The sequence below is a fragment of the Periplaneta americana genome, chromosome 2 (assembly GCF_040183065.1).
Source record: "Periplaneta americana isolate PAMFEO1 chromosome 2, P.americana_PAMFEO1_priV1, whole genome shotgun sequence".
Taxonomy (NCBI): domain Eukaryota; kingdom Metazoa; phylum Arthropoda; class Insecta; order Blattodea; family Blattidae; genus Periplaneta; species Periplaneta americana.
In genome coordinates, this window is record NC_091118.1 from 160017363 (window position 1) to 160033622 (window position 16260).

Below are 16260 nucleotides of genomic sequence, written 5' to 3' on the forward strand. Positions count from 1 at the left end.
TGTGGCATCATCTACAAAATATATAGCGTGCCCACATGACAATTTCATTAAAACAACAATTATTTACATTTTAAACGCAAGCGTCGGTTCAGAAAAACCAAGGCTTTACGCGATACCACAACCGACTGTCTATAGCAGACGTCTGTGCGTATTTTCGTTGTCATTTAACAAGCAGAACGTTTGTCAGTTACTTATAAGGTTAGAGGATATGTTGCGGCAAAGAGTTTCATCGTTGTTATTGTGTAGGTTAAGTTGGTAATATAAGTAGAAATATTATTACAGATGACAAGGGAATGAAGAGTAGCCTATCTTGAGAAAAAAAATCGGTATAAAATAATTTTGTGTACAACAAATTTCACTTGGATTAGTGTGGATATAAACTCAGGTTTCTAATAGGCTATGAAAATCCAGCGTTCTGAAAACGTTGGAATTTTTTTTGTATGTATTAGTCACATCCAACTAACAGACACTCAACAGGACATCGAAATAGACCTCAATACACAGACAAACAAATTGGAAAAATATTAGCCTATGCCTATTCGAAGATGGAAGTAGAGTTGGCTAGACCAATAAGAACTTGGAAAAGTCAACACCCGCTGCCTTGCAAAAAAAGAAGAAACAAAGGTGAAAAGGGGATGTAGAAAGGAGAAAGTAAGAGAAAGAGAAGATGACGAGGAATATCAGGAGGAAGATGAATAGGACTGATATTTATATTTGCATATTTGTATTCTACTGCAGGTTACATAGACTAATATTGGTAAACTGGAAGAGAAATTCAGGTAGGTCTAAATTTTGCCAATAAATAGACTACATTTGAAGAGTCCACTGCAAGAATGATGGATGTTATTTGCGATACATTTTGCAGGAGAAGCAATTGAAAGTTTGAAATGCTTAGCGCTCAAAGCTTAACTGTGATTTTCCGATCATTACTGGACAATGACTATTAGTGTTAATGCCATAACTCTCTATATACATTCTATATGAAGAGTCCACTGCAAGAATGATGGATGTCACTTCCTTATCGAAAATGAACCGAGACTGTCAATGCATAGCTTAAGATATATAGAATGTACATAGAGAGTTATATGACATTAATACTGATAATCATTGTCCAGTAATGTTCGGAAAATCACAGTTAAGCTTTGAGCGCTAAGCATTTCAAACTTTCAATTGCTTCTCCTGCAAAATGTATTCCAAATGACATCCATCATTCTTGCAGTGGACTCTTCATATGTCTTAAGCTATGAATTGACAGTCTTGGTTCATTTTCGACAAGAAAGTGACATCCATCATTCTTACAGTGGACTCTTCATTTATCAGTACAATACGAACTAGCTATAGCATATCATGAGAATTCACAGGACAAGAATAGCTAAAAAAGAAAGTCTTTATTATACACCGAAAAAGTGAAATATCTCTTGAGGTAACAAAAAAATAGCGGGAAAACGTAGCTAATAGGTCACCAGGCCTGATACTAAAAAGGGAGAAAATAGTGGTGATGATGATGATGATGATGATGATGATGATGATGATGATGATGATGATGATTATGATTTGAAGACGCTATAGCAATTGAGAGGTCATCTAACGTTGGTGAAATTTATGATTGTATGATAGTATTTTGTCTAAAAGAGTTCGAGAAATTTCCATGGGATTAACTAACATTCGCCTTAGAGTTAGGAAATATCTTAGAAATGAAGCAAGACCAGCGAAGCAAAGCGGATTTTTAACTCACTCATAAGCGGAATCTCAAAGTAAGAATCCCGTTCGCTAATCTTAGGAGGAAGAGAAGGAAGAACAGAAGAGGCGGAAAACATCGAGGAAGAGGATAATGAGAAGAAACATAACCAAGAAAGGAGAAGGATCAGTTGTTAATATAAAGGAAAGTTGAGAGAAAAACATGACTTTTAAGAAACAGGTAGCTGAGATATGGTTGATATTTTATTTACATCGACTGACCGAAAAACAGAAGATTATCTTTGATGATGATGATGATGATGACGACGATGACGATATGTCCTTTTATTCTTAAGCAGAGCATAGGGCCTCGATGGAACATCGCCAGCGTCTTAAGTTCTACAAAGGTCTTAGGCCTCGGCCTACTTCTTCTTCCGCCTCTTCTTCCACATTGCAAATCCATGTTTTCCGAAGATGGTCTTTAGCATCTTATTGCAGAATTAACGTTTTCTTCGACTTTTGACAGCTCTCTAGCCGCGAGAAAAGAATTGAAGTAGCTTAATCCTCTGATATTTTAATTTGTTAATCTAAATACATCCAAATAGATCAATAACTTGGTACTCACCACCAGTGACTGTGACTCAAATACACGTAGCTTAGATTCCTCTTGGGTGGCGAAGACACATGCCTGTTGGAAAAAGAAAATACTCACTGTATTAAACATTATCAATTACTGTTTTTTTACATTTCATATATTTATTTATTTGTTACTGAACATAAAAGGCAAAGCCCAATTACAATATTCGCGACTGACAAAGTAATTTATAACGTGTTTTTTATTTCACTGGAAATGGATAAATGTTAAAGCTATTGCTCTTGTCGTTAATGCTATTTGCTCTCTCCCTGATTTAGAATGACTATTACACTTTTACTACGTCACACTACTTTTGACCAATAAAACGGTACGAAAGGACGTCTTTCAACCAATCATGGCTGCTTATCGCACAATTTTATCGCGTCCCTAGCATTTGTTTAATTTTACCGCGTCCCTAGCATTTGTTTATTTTTATCACTACAATAGCATTTGTTTCTTTGTTTGCCAACATTTCAAACTGCACTGGTCTGGACGTAAAAAAGAAGAAAAAAAAAAAAGAAAACAGAAAATTACAAACCATTCCAGTCGATGCACAGCAGTTTCAAATATGATTCGCACTGGCATTCAAGAACAAGAATTAATAAAGAGCACTGGTCATAGCTATGCATCTTCCCTGAAACCCCATTTACAAATAAATGAAGAGCACTTTAGGATTTCCTGAATAAGTTGAGGGATACACCATGTACATCAACGAGTTCACTTCTATTACGCACACGTCCAATATAACATCAACTGAACCACCAACTACTAAAACATTCAAATTTCAAAATTTTACTTTCAATAATTGTTTCTTTTAAAATTATTCATGTTTATTTTTTATTTCATCACCGTTAATTAAAACTTTTCTTGTTTATTTCATCATCCCTAATTAAAACTTTTCTAACACTCGTTTATATTATTTAGGTTATGTTTGTTATAGCTTCTGCTATATGATATTATGAATAGTCACGTATCAGAGATTGTTTAATACTAAGATTTATTGAAAATCATCTGTCAAGTGACGTTGATTACTGAGATCCGGATGATTGAAGTGGAATGCAAATGTTTTAATACAAATGAAACTGAATCAACAAAGCCTTCTTGACTAGTAATCGTCCACAGAGTTCAATGAAGATTCCATATTTGGCACAACTGATAACAAGAAAACAGCTAATCATAATACACTACTTCCATCTAGCGTAATGTTGAGATGGTACAATAATACATTTGAAGACAGTTGTATTTTCGTAAGTCAATTAATATTTTATTGTATTGGAGTACTTCGTCAATACTAATCTTCATATACTTTCTTCTAATCGTGTAATAGTCAATTAAATCCCACTCGAGTTTTGATTTTCTCTAGATAAATTTCTAGTGAGATTACTGTTGATATTCAATTCAATTCAATTCAATTTATTAAGCCATTTATCACATACAGTGATAGGCTTCGTCACAAAAAAAAACATACATTTGAAAATACATATATAATTGAAAACAGTAATTAGAATGAAAACACAAAACATTTTGAAACTAAAATTAATTGAAACACTTCACTCTTATGTAATAATTGTAACTAATCTAAATAACTTTATTTATAAAAAAACAATTTCGTATGAATTTATGTTAAGAATCTCATCTACAGAGTAGAAGGGATTAATTAAAAAGGCAATTATAAAATCTAGCTTTGAAGCTATTGGTTGGTAACTTATAATATTGACTGGGAAGCTTATTATATAATTTCATCCCCATGACAGAAAAATTTCTACTAGTTTTATGTAATCTACAGTATGGAATATTAATTTGTTCACTATTTCTAATTTCATGATCATATATATTGGTTATTAATGAGTAATTGTCTATATTTTGTCGAGTGTAAAGGACTAGGTCGTATATATATATAAATTTATGACAGTTAATATCTGTGATTATTTGAAAAGAGGTCGACAATGTTCAAGATAGTTTGACTGACATAGAATTCTAATGGCTTTCTTTTGCAAAGTCAAGACACTCCCAATTTTGCTACCATTTCCCCAGAAAATTAAGGCATACCTAATTATCGACTGAAAGAACGAAAAGTAGGCACATCTTAAATAATTTTGAGAAACACAAGTCACTAATTTCTTTAATAAATATATAACTCTTGATACTTCTATGCATATATATTCGATTTGTTTTTCCCATGTTAAACTGGAGTCTATAAAAAGTCCTAGAAATTTGGTATAGTTTTATATGTTGTCCTTTTTTATTACATGATTTAGGGTAAAAATTATGTTGATAGTCTTTTCTTGATTAAGCAAAAAAAAAAAAAATTAGATTCAAACCATAAAGCCATCTGTGATAGAATATCATTGGTTAGAGCATGTAATTCATTCAGAGTAGAGCTAGAACATAAGAATGTGATATTTCTGAAACGTACGGTCGGTACGTCGCCGAATTAAGACAAGTAACACATATATATTAATTTCCTTAATAAATAATTGGTAAATTAAGTTTATTTGCACCGACAAATATACACTCTTCTCCGGAATTCAGGGCACTCTTGAACAATTAAATATCCCTGTGGAGCATGTGATCAAACAGATCTCCTCTCTTCCGTACACATAGCCGCCCACTCGGTTGATTAAACAAAACAATTCACTGTAAAATATTTAACATGATTCCTTTTAATTGTTTTTGCGGCTTCAGCATAAAATGTGGTCAGAGCTATGTATAGTTTCTCTTGTATACAACGGAGCTGCAACGTTTCAGGGGCAGACCAATATGCTTATGTAGATATCACTATCAAGGCTGTCCCAATATTAACGGCCAACCATAAATCACTATACTAAACTGCCTTAAAAGTGGCGCCGCCTATGAACATCGCAAGGGATGATCTTCAGCAGGAACAGTCTACAAACAGAAGCTTTCAAGCACCCATTTACATTTACAAACAACAGACCTGATGCTTCCCAATTTAGGACGTTATCTGTACTGTACTTGTATGTGTGCATGTGTGTATGTGGGTGTGGTACAGGAGTTTTGAACTTATAAATGTAAAGCTACAGTATAGCCAACATGTTTCCTTAAGTTGTGTTATCTTATTATAATAATTTACTCAGTAGGCCTAATAACACTGAAAGTTAGAATTTATAAAACAGTTATATTACCGGTTGTTCTGTATGGCTGTGAAACTTGGACTCTCACTTTGAGAGAGGAACAGAGATTGAGGGTTTTTGAGAATAAGGTTCTTAGGAAAATATTTGGGGCTAAAAGGCATGAAGTTACAGGAGAATGGAGAAAGTTACACAACGCAGAGCTGCACGCATTGTATTCTTCACCTGACATAATTAGGAACATTAAATCCAGACGTTTGAGATGGGCAGGGCATGTAGCACGTATGGGCGAATCCAGAAATGCATATAGAGTGTTAGTTGGGAGACCAGAGGGGAAAAGACCTTTGGGGAGGCCGAGACGTAGATGGGAAGATAATATTGAAATGAATTTGAGGGAGGTGGGATATGATTATAGAGACTGGATTAATCTTGCTCAGGATAGGGACCGATGGCGGGCTTATGTGAGGGCGGCAATGAACCTCCGGGTTCCTTAAAATCCAGTAAGTAAGTAAGTAAAAAGGCCTAATAACATAAGCTAAGTTCTGTATGACTTTTTTTCCCCTTAAAGTTTCCCCTTTTTATTCAGTATGCTCCATTGCAATAATGCAATACTACACACATTTGTTGCTACACTGTTTTTACATTCTGTCTGAACTTAAAACAAAAACTAATAGTAAACTATTTACAATATTTACAAGGATGTAAAGTCAGCTGACTGAATAGAGTTTATGAATTATTAAAAATTATTAATACTAATACTATTTCAACTGGAGTAGTATTTTCACTATTTACAATAGCTATAATAAAGGTCGTGTATTGCTTACAATTATTTTAACATATCTAACTACTACTACTGAATACTAATACTAATTTTAAGTAGAGTAGTATTTTCACTATTTACAATAATTACAGTGATGTGAAATCTATTGATTGAACAAAGTTTCTGAATTCCTTATAGTGTTTTAACAATAGTTTCTCATGTGACACTGGCCATCTATCTTGATTTCTATATATTCCCTTCTTCAGTATATCTCTTTGTTTATTCAATTTGACACACGAGTACATTGTGTCAAATTGAATAAACAAAGAGATATACTGTATGACTTAACTTCAAAGTTGCAACTTGGTCCTTGAGTAGGCCTACACCAAGAAAGTAATTTAATAATATATTCAGTCTTTATTAACCTTTATAAAATAAAAGCTTCCTGATATATAAAAATAAAAATAATAAAATAATTTAATGAAATAAAATACACATATTAAAATAGAGTGATCTCGAAAAAGCATTATACATCTTGATTACACAACTTTTAACACTGTATCACTGGAATATGTATTATATGACTTTCTTGTGTTAAATTCTATCGTACCTGATTTACATGTTTCGACTTATTATGGATCATCCTTAGAACTGATCGTTGTTGGTCTTGGCGCCTCTTGTTTTGTTTCCTGTGAGGGTATGTTCGTGTGGTGTAATGTGGAGTCAAAGAGTGTGTGTGTTCCGAAATTGAGTTAAGTGTTGAGAATTTAATAGAACAATAGAACAATATGAAATATACGGACACACAAAAACACACCCCAATGAAATTTTCAACACACAAGTTAATTTCAGAACACACACTCTTTGACTCCACATTACACCACACGAACACACCCTAACAGGAAATAAAACAAGAGGCGTGAAGACCAACAACGACCAGTTCTGAGGATGACCCATAATAGGTCGAAACATGTAAACCAGGTACGATAGAATTTAACACAAGAAAGCCGTATAATACATATTCCAGAAAAAGCATTGTTCAGTAGATGCAAACACTTACGAAGGTTACAAAAATCAATGAATTTATCTTAAAAAAACAGAAACAAAATATAGTAGAGACGAAATGTAGAACCATTTAGTGATTTTTATTTATAATTAGTAAGAAATAAAAATAACAAAAAACGCTGTAATGACAAACTGTAGAACCATTTGGATTCATTATGCCTAGACTAATTATAATTAGTAAACAATAAAAAATGTAAAAACAAAATGTATAGACCTATGTTTGCAGTAATTTATTCATTATGAGAAAAGTTCAGGGGCAGAAGAAGATATCAATTGGTAGACAACGTTAAGATAGGTATATGGAATGTATGCGGAGACTAAGAGGAAGGCGGAAAATAGGAGAGATTGGAGAATTCTGGGTTTCCAATGAAGGACCTACTCTTGGGCAGGAAACTATGAATAAAATCAATTAATTAGTAAAAAATAAAAATAAGAAAGAAAATCCAATGAAAATGAAGTCAAACCATTTAATTTATTACTAATAAAGAATAAAACTAATAGGCCTAATAAATCACAAAATAATTCTATGCAAATATATTATTTCTATCTTAAACCTATATAGGCCTACATTCAGTTTACAAATATCAGGGAATTTTTGTAATAAAATATTATACAGTCTTGTACTATAACAAAAACTACGATTTGGCAAAGATGTTGTGAAACACCTTGCCTCTTGTGAAGGGAAGGAGGCATTTCGTCTTGTGTTGTAAGAGTGAGAATGTTTTATACGTAAGTTGACGTATATGAAAGGAAACAAGTAATATTTTTATATAATTGCGTAGGCCTATAAGTTCTAATAACTTACATTAACATCCGAAAAACCTAGGATGAAGTTATACTTGTTCTGCGTTCAAAATTCCTGTACAGTAAGGTGTATAAACGCCGCCGTAATACTTGCATTCATCGAGAAATACTATTTAATACATTAATACAATTTTTAACGTATTTACAAAACAAACAAATTTGACAAAAAAAAATATACTGTTACAATTTTGTATTTGAAACTGTTACGAACTTAAAATAAGGCGTTGAGACTGCGTTTTAACTATTAGGCCTACTCATACCACAAATAGCGGTTAAATAAGCTACAACTCTTTAACATACTTTTATACTATTGATTTTTTCAATTGGAGAGGAATTTAAAACAATTTTGTATCGTAAAGTTATACTTTGAAAGCCATTACTTTTGTCTTTTTGACATCATAATCTCTTGTTGTGTTCAGTGTATGAAGAAGAATTTGTAGATTGTCCCCTGACTTTGTTATGCTCAACTGGTCGTCAACAAATAAAGATATTGCCATTAAGACTTTTCTAATGGAACATTTGTCTTCGAAAAGTTCCGCCATTCATTTATATTTAAGTTATAGCTTCGCCAACGAATTTACCTTAAAAATTTAAAATTTACATAGTTTAAAATATTTACCTTAAATTTAGGCCTACTATTATTGTTAGACCTATTATTATCATTATCATTGATATTGCTCTATCTTCATAGTAATCTTTTCGTTAATTTATTGTTGTCTAATTGCTGTAGGAAAGCACATTAATATAAATAATAAAAAAATTAATTAATATTTTTGTATAAAACAGATTTAATAAATACCTCATTCTGAATACAATAAAATTGTTTAATTCTTCTGAAATGTTAATTTTACTTCAATTTTTACAGAGTTCAATATTCCATTAACCTTCTGAGGACTGGATACATTTCGTTACATAGACGACTATGTGGGATGTTTCTTCACCCCAAGTGATTATTTGAAATAATAAATATTTGTGTTCCTTTTTTTAAATATATTTATTCACAAAAGAATAACAGGATAGTAAATGAGCCTCAATAATAAATAGTGTTGTAAAACCGAGTCCACCAACAATAGTAACTATCAACAATGTTTACAAACAGTTTTACTTCTTATTACATAAAATAAGGAGAAAAAACATTTTACAGTTTATTCTTTCTATGCACTCTCAGTAATTGAGGCTCATCAATGAAACATTTTAATTTAGTGTTCTGCTCAAGGGCAGGTCTTTCACTGCAAACCCAGCTTCCTCCAGTCTTTCCTATTTTCTGCTTTCCGCTTTGTTTCCTCATATGATCCATATATCTTATGTCGTCTATCATGTGATATCTTCTTCTACTCCGAACTCTTCTCCCGTTCACCATTCCTTCCAGTGCATCCATTAGTAGGCAGTTCCTTGTCAGCCAGTGACTCAGCCAATTTCTTTTCCTCTTCCTGACCAGTTTCAGCATCATTCTTTTTTCACTCTTTCCAACACAGCTTCATATCTTATTCTATCTCTCCACTTCACACATTCCATTCTTCACCATATACACATTTCAAATGGTTCTATTGGCTTCCATTCAGTTCGTCGTAATGTCCATGTTTCTGCCCCATACAATGCCACACTACATACAAAGCACTTCACTGGTATGTTCCTTAGTTTACGTCCAGAATCTTTTACCGTGGAAAGACTCATCATGCCATGATTGCAGTTTTTCTTGGGGAAGAAACATGAGGTAGCTTTCCGTTGCTTTCCGCACACCAATCTCTCTTTCGCATCTTAAAAATATCCTAGGGGCCCTAGCGTGGAGGTGAGGAAAGTGGATTTGACTAATTAGGTCCTCCGGACTTCACCGAAATTCACCGTAAGGGTTAAATATTAGTTATATCATGGTTTTTGACTCATCAGAGATCGGGAAATCCCAGTTATCCTTTGTCCCAATGTGGACATATAAATAACATATCTTGATTTCATACCTTGCCGGCTTTGACTTCATATAAACCCTGAAGGGACATAGTCCCCTAGATGGAAACAACTGTTCATCAATTGTCAAGTGTGGACACGGATTGTAGTTTTCTTGGTAGTGCCGAACAAAGATAGTGAAAATTTTTCGGAAAGCAGCCATGTGTCTGTGGATTTGCCTTCTGTCCTACTATTATAATCGTCAAATCTTAAGTCTTAGAGACCTATCCCTGACCATAGATCCTGAGAAGGAAGACCTGTTAGTGGTTTAGAGCATGCTTACTGATTCCTGGTTAGCAATCAGTGCACCAGCTACAAGCACAATTCCGAAGAATGCATGTATTTCCTCACGAAATGTAGGAACCCAATGTCTTTTTTCCTTATTCGGATTTTCAAGGTTCCTTTTTCCGGACAGTAATTCTCTTTTTTGATTTGAATATAAGACTATTATGTCCACTATTTCATTGTCAAGGAATAGCTTGAAAATTGTTTCAATATTTTCTGTACATTTGCAGTTAGGCCACGTTTTACACTCACAATATTTGGCGCGGTTTCTTCATGTTGGTCGGTAGGGAAATTTTTTCTAATTTACTTTTCTTCACTTCTACTAAAATATACGAAGAATCGTCTTCTCCATAATCTCCTGTAGATGAATCCACTCCATCATCAGGTACAGATTCACATGTGATTACAACGTCAAATTCCTCTATAATTTCTAAATTATCTACCGGTACTTGAATCGGAAGAAGAAGAAGAATAAGAAGAAGAAAAAGAAGAACTATCATTTACCAACCTCCCTAGGTCTGCATTATCGGTTATAATCTTCTACGTTTAGTACTTTTCGACATATTGCAGAAAAATCCATACTTCAAGATAGTAAGAGAGTAAGAGATATTCAGCTATGAACAAATAAGTTAAAATGTTGTACATATTAAACTTATATGTTGTAAGACCGGTAGGCTAATACCAACATAAATAATCTACAAAATATTTCAAAATAAAAAAAAATAAGAAAATTAAAAAGTGACAGTAAAGACTATGTGGAGTGTTTCAACACCCAACTACTAGTTATGTGTTTTCTAAGAAAATTAATTAACTGTCTTACTTTTAACAGTTGGCATATTAAAACATAAAGCAACTTTGACACAATAAAAAAAATATCATTACAAAAGACGAGCTTTTAATGTGTTTTTAATTAAAAAAATATGCGACTGGGGTGTCAAAACACCCCACCCAGTCCTTAGAAGGTTAAAGACAGAAACATATTTTGTAGTTAAAATTTTGTAAAAGTAACTGGAATTAGTTCTCAGTTACACAAGTTACTTTGCGTACTATCTAACTTCTAGTAACTTAAGACATATCGAAGTAGTGTGATGGATCATTCATACGAGGAAATATACTAGCACAGGGTGCCAAACCCACGCACATTTATATGGCTCTATTTCGCTACCTAAAACTTTTAATGTTGACGAGAAATGGCCAGTAATTATTTTCCTGGAGCCCTCCATTACGGTCAGCATTCTTTTACATATCGCAAATCTACAGCACGACACACCCAGATTTACTTTCTTTCCGAAAGAGGCCGTACATACTGGAGATTTTTATTGCATTAAAAAAATCTATCGACATCGTTCCAGCTTGAACCTACGAACACCGTATTCATTGACAATCCCTGTAAATTACACAAGCATCAAGTATGAAAACGGTTAGAGCAAAATACATATTTTATACCAGACATTTGCATATACACCACACATTCAAATTTTAACATTACAGTAGTAAGATCGCATCTGGATTGTTTCAACTTTATTGTTTATAAAAAGAAAAAGACCACGAAAAAATACAGTGTGTATTTAACTGCTAGTTACGAAGTCTGGAGAGTGATAAACATTGAGATAGAAGTTTATTGACAAGGCTCACTTGTTTATAGGTCCATTGAAACGTCTTCAGGTCCTCTACAATCTATCAAGTCGTATACTTACTTAGTAGGAAAGACGAAGAAGCTCTGTAGCTATCTTCTGTTTTACTTTAATTATATAAGTACAGTTTTATGTAATCTTGCAGAGAAAATAGGTCTTTCCTCCTTAGTGAGTGAATGCATTCTTGATGTAGTAAACATTTTAATTCTCTATTTTAACGCCTAAATTGCAGCATGTCCACGATAGAAATTTGGACTTTAATCGTAGCAATGTTAGGCCTAATTATAATTTATGGCGAATAAAATGTTCTTGCACAGAGTTTTTCGAGGCACTCCCATTTCTTCTATAATTATTCCACAAATTCTTTATTACCATATTATTTTATTTCTTTCAAGAACAAAAACTCGACTTAAGAGCATCATGTTTTACTGTACCAGCTCCTTGAAATGAAAGCGTAACTTTAGTAGGCCTATATTAAAAGGGAAAAGGAAGAAGAAAAATAATGTTAGCTTAAAAATAGGCCTAACTCATGATTCCCTATTCAAGAATACCTCCTCTGCGAGAAAATAACAGTGAAAACTTGTGAAATAATAATAATAATAATAATAATAATAATAATAATAATAATAATAATAATAATAATAATAAAATAGTAAAGTACAAATCATACAATGAATACAATATTTTTAAGTACACACAGTAAGGAAAATTATGATTATATATAGCTGAAGTTATCACATTATAGATATACCATTATCGGGAAATATGATGAAAACAAAAAGATAAAATATGTTAAATATCATTGAAATATAAAAAAATGTAGCGAATACGTGGGAAAATGCAATACAACACTTGTTACAACAGTCATAAGGTAATTTTCTAACTTCGATTTGAAAGATTTCAAGGTTGGCAGCCCTTGACTTCAGCCGGCAGTGTGTTCCAGTGACGAGAGGTAGGAACAGTGAAAGATGAAGAATACAGAGATGATGCGTGGAGTGGAATTTCTAGCGTGTTATCACCTTGTGATCGAGTATTAATATTATGATAGCGAGAGAGAGTATGAAAACGGGCGAATAAATAAGAGGGGGATGAAGTGTGCATAATTCGATATATGAGAGAAAGCGAGTGCAGATTTCTCCTCTCATGTAACCTAAGCCACGATAACTTCTCGAAAGAAGGAGAAATAAGCTTTCCTTTAAAATAATTAGGCTGTGAATGTATCTAATGATTGTGCTACTATGTTAATCGTATCTACGAGACAGCAAAAATCGGTAAGGTAACAAATTGTTCGTTTTCGTAAACAAAAAAGTATAATCCAAAGATTATAAGTCTAGGAACAATTAATTTAATTTTCCAGGTATAATCGCAATAGGGCCTACTTAAGTATTTTGAAGGAAATTAACGCAATCAGACTTTTTACAATTCCTGATTTTAGAAGGATCCGTAAGTGGGACACTCTAGTGCAGAAGAGTGGTAACGTAACATGTTGAAAGCTTGCTAGAAAACAAAGAAACTAGAACTGTAAGCAAGCGAAATATAACAAATGTTCACGATTGTGGCGTAGCTTTCATCAGCTTGACAGATTTATGAGTATTGTACTTAAGTAACGTGAAATAAATTTATGCTATTGGAGACGAAAAAGTACTATTAAAATAAGTCTATATGCAACACTAATTTTATTTTACTTTTGTATTCCTATTTTATATTTTAACGTTCCTATTCAGTTTATAATCGAGAGTTAAACAAATATTTCGTAAAATTTATAGGCCTAGCCCTAATTTTTGTTTAGTAAACTTATATTATGTCCTCTCACAGCATATAAAAGGACTCAACTGCAAATTTGTTATAGAAACAAGTTTGGTACACATCTTTGCATTGTCAAGAAAGGTTAATATAGAACATTAAACATTAATTATATCCTGTATTTTTTTCTGAAACTTGGATAATATATAGCCAACTATAAAACAAATTGGAGTAATTTTTTTTAATTTCACAGTTTAAGACTCCTTGGATTTTACATTGTAATGATTACAAGTACCGATGTAACAAAAGAATGAATAATATAAGATAATTATTGTTTATAAGAAATCTAGGCGTTCCGGTATTTGAAATTGTCAGAGTTTAGAACTAAAAAAATGCATATTCTGTGACAGTAAATTTGACCATTTAACGCCTTCCCTCCAGTTACTTTCATGGGTGTGTTTGAAGGAACGAAGAACACTGTCTCTCCTATTTAGAATCATGCATAGACCTATTTCTACTCCGAATTATCTGCTATTGCGCTTTCAATTCCTTATAACTCTTCGAAACCGGCATAAAGCACTTCTTTCTGTCTCTCATCACAAAACTTCTTTATACTTATCCTCCTACACTGTATAAATACTTCGCCTCTGGAATTTTTTACCTAATGACGTCAGGGACTGCCGGACTTTATCACAATTCAAAATTAAACTGGAAAATTTTACCTTATTTAATGGTTTTTTAGGTAGGCCTATTGCTAGCGTGTCGATTTGTGTTTTTACTCTAGATTAAAATTGCAAGTTTCTTGTTTATGTTCGTTAATTAGTTAGGATATAATTAATTATGACAATCACTCATCTAAAGTCTGTATGACTGCAACCTTTGTATATTTTTGTGTGGCTTTACTTTGTTTATAATGTGACTTTTCTTTTTATTTATATTATTGTATCTGTATTTCTGGGAGTATGGAAGAGAAGGCCTGATGACTGTAACTACAGCAGAATAAATAAATAAATAGATAAATGAATGAATGAATGAATGAATGAATAAATAAATAAATAAATAAATAAATAAATAAATAAATAAATAAATAAATAAATAAATAAATAAATATAGGCTTATTATTTAGCGGAATTATTACTTTAGATTTTAATGCACAACAGGCCTATAAGTATCTAAAACATACCATTTATAATTAATACTAATTTCAAAAAGTAAGTATCAAATTTGAAGTAAAAAATTAAAGAAAATAAAGTAAGTATGTATGTATGTAATTTTGCAACCGTTCATCATAAATAGTAAAAGGTAGTGAGTACTTTGATTTCAGAAATCAGTTTAAACATAACTTATCCTGAAAATTTTGATATAACTGGGTTCATATAAAATGAAAGTCTTGAGAATCTGGGAAGGTATGAAGATATAGACCTAGGAGAATAATAAAATACGAATCGTAACAGAGAGAGAAAAACGGATTACAAACCTTTTTTTTCGTCACAAGCACTTCAGAATGTAGGCCTATCGCTAATCGAACGTAGACTGCTTTTGTAAGAGGATTTCAGATAACTTAACTACGGCTGATTCTTAATATTTTTAAATATGAACTATATGCATATTGACATAGCTTAATCAATATTCCTATTGATTAAAATTAAAAATAAAGATGCGAATTTTCTGCGAAAATGAAAAAGAAAAAAAAAAAAAGAGAGTTTTAACCATGTAAGTTAACATTACGGGATCAATATAGTCTAAATACAAGATACTTCATGTAAAATTATTACTTCATACACTATGCAGCAACTTTAGTAGGCTATACCTATAATAAATCGTACTTCACTCCGAAATATGCCTTGTAGTTAGGAGTACAACCGCCTCAGAAATACCATTGGTTTTTATTCTTTAATATAATAGTCTATCATTGTTCCTATTTTAGTTTCCGCTATCCAACCGCAAAAGATAGAATTTTAATATCTCACTTCAATTATTAGATGCACAAAAACCACATGTAACCATCTAAGTTACGAGTAGGCCTACATTTAATGGGCTAAATAATGCTGTAATAAAAACACACGTTATATAAAGAAACTTTCATTCAAGCCTCGATGAGCTTAATTTATTTCAACACTGTTGTAAACTATAACACCATCTTACTCCTTGATAAATTTGGATCCTGTAAATTAAAAATAATGTAGACTATTATTACTTGGCCTATTACTAGTATTACAAATTTATTATTATTATTATTATTATTATTATTATTATTATTATTATTATTACTACGATTATTACTATTATTATTATTATTATCATTATTATTAGGCCTATTATTTATTTATTTATTTATTTATTTAACTTATTTATTTATTATTTTTCCAAACCTAAGACTTCATTAAAAATGCTACAAGAATCAGATTTATTCGAATTACAATTAAGTTCACAGAGTGTAAGTTCGCGCGATCCTATGCGAACCTATAGAATCATTAAATTATTTTACGGGTACTTAGTATAATATTACGCAAGATGATTAGCCTATTATATCTCTATAGGCCTATTTCTGATAATTTATGTATTTTAAAATAACGATAGTAAAAGTAACAAAATTAATATTATATTTTCTTGTTGTTGATATTG

At 32.1% G+C, this 16260-nt stretch overlaps 1 protein-coding gene across 6 annotated transcripts in view; it reads right to left on the reverse strand.

Moving 5' to 3' along the window:
- The window catches only part of LOC138694719 (homeobox protein Hox-D9-like), a 738702-nt gene that overhangs the window by 471410 nt on the left and 251032 nt on the right, over positions 1-16260 (reverse strand). For all 6 annotated transcript variants that reach the window (XR_011331001.1, XM_069818709.1, XM_069818708.1 and 3 more), the window contains exon 3: positions 2303-2365. The gene's annotated coding sequence lies outside the window, so the exon portion shown is untranslated. The remainder of the gene's footprint in view (positions 1-2302; positions 2366-16260) is intronic.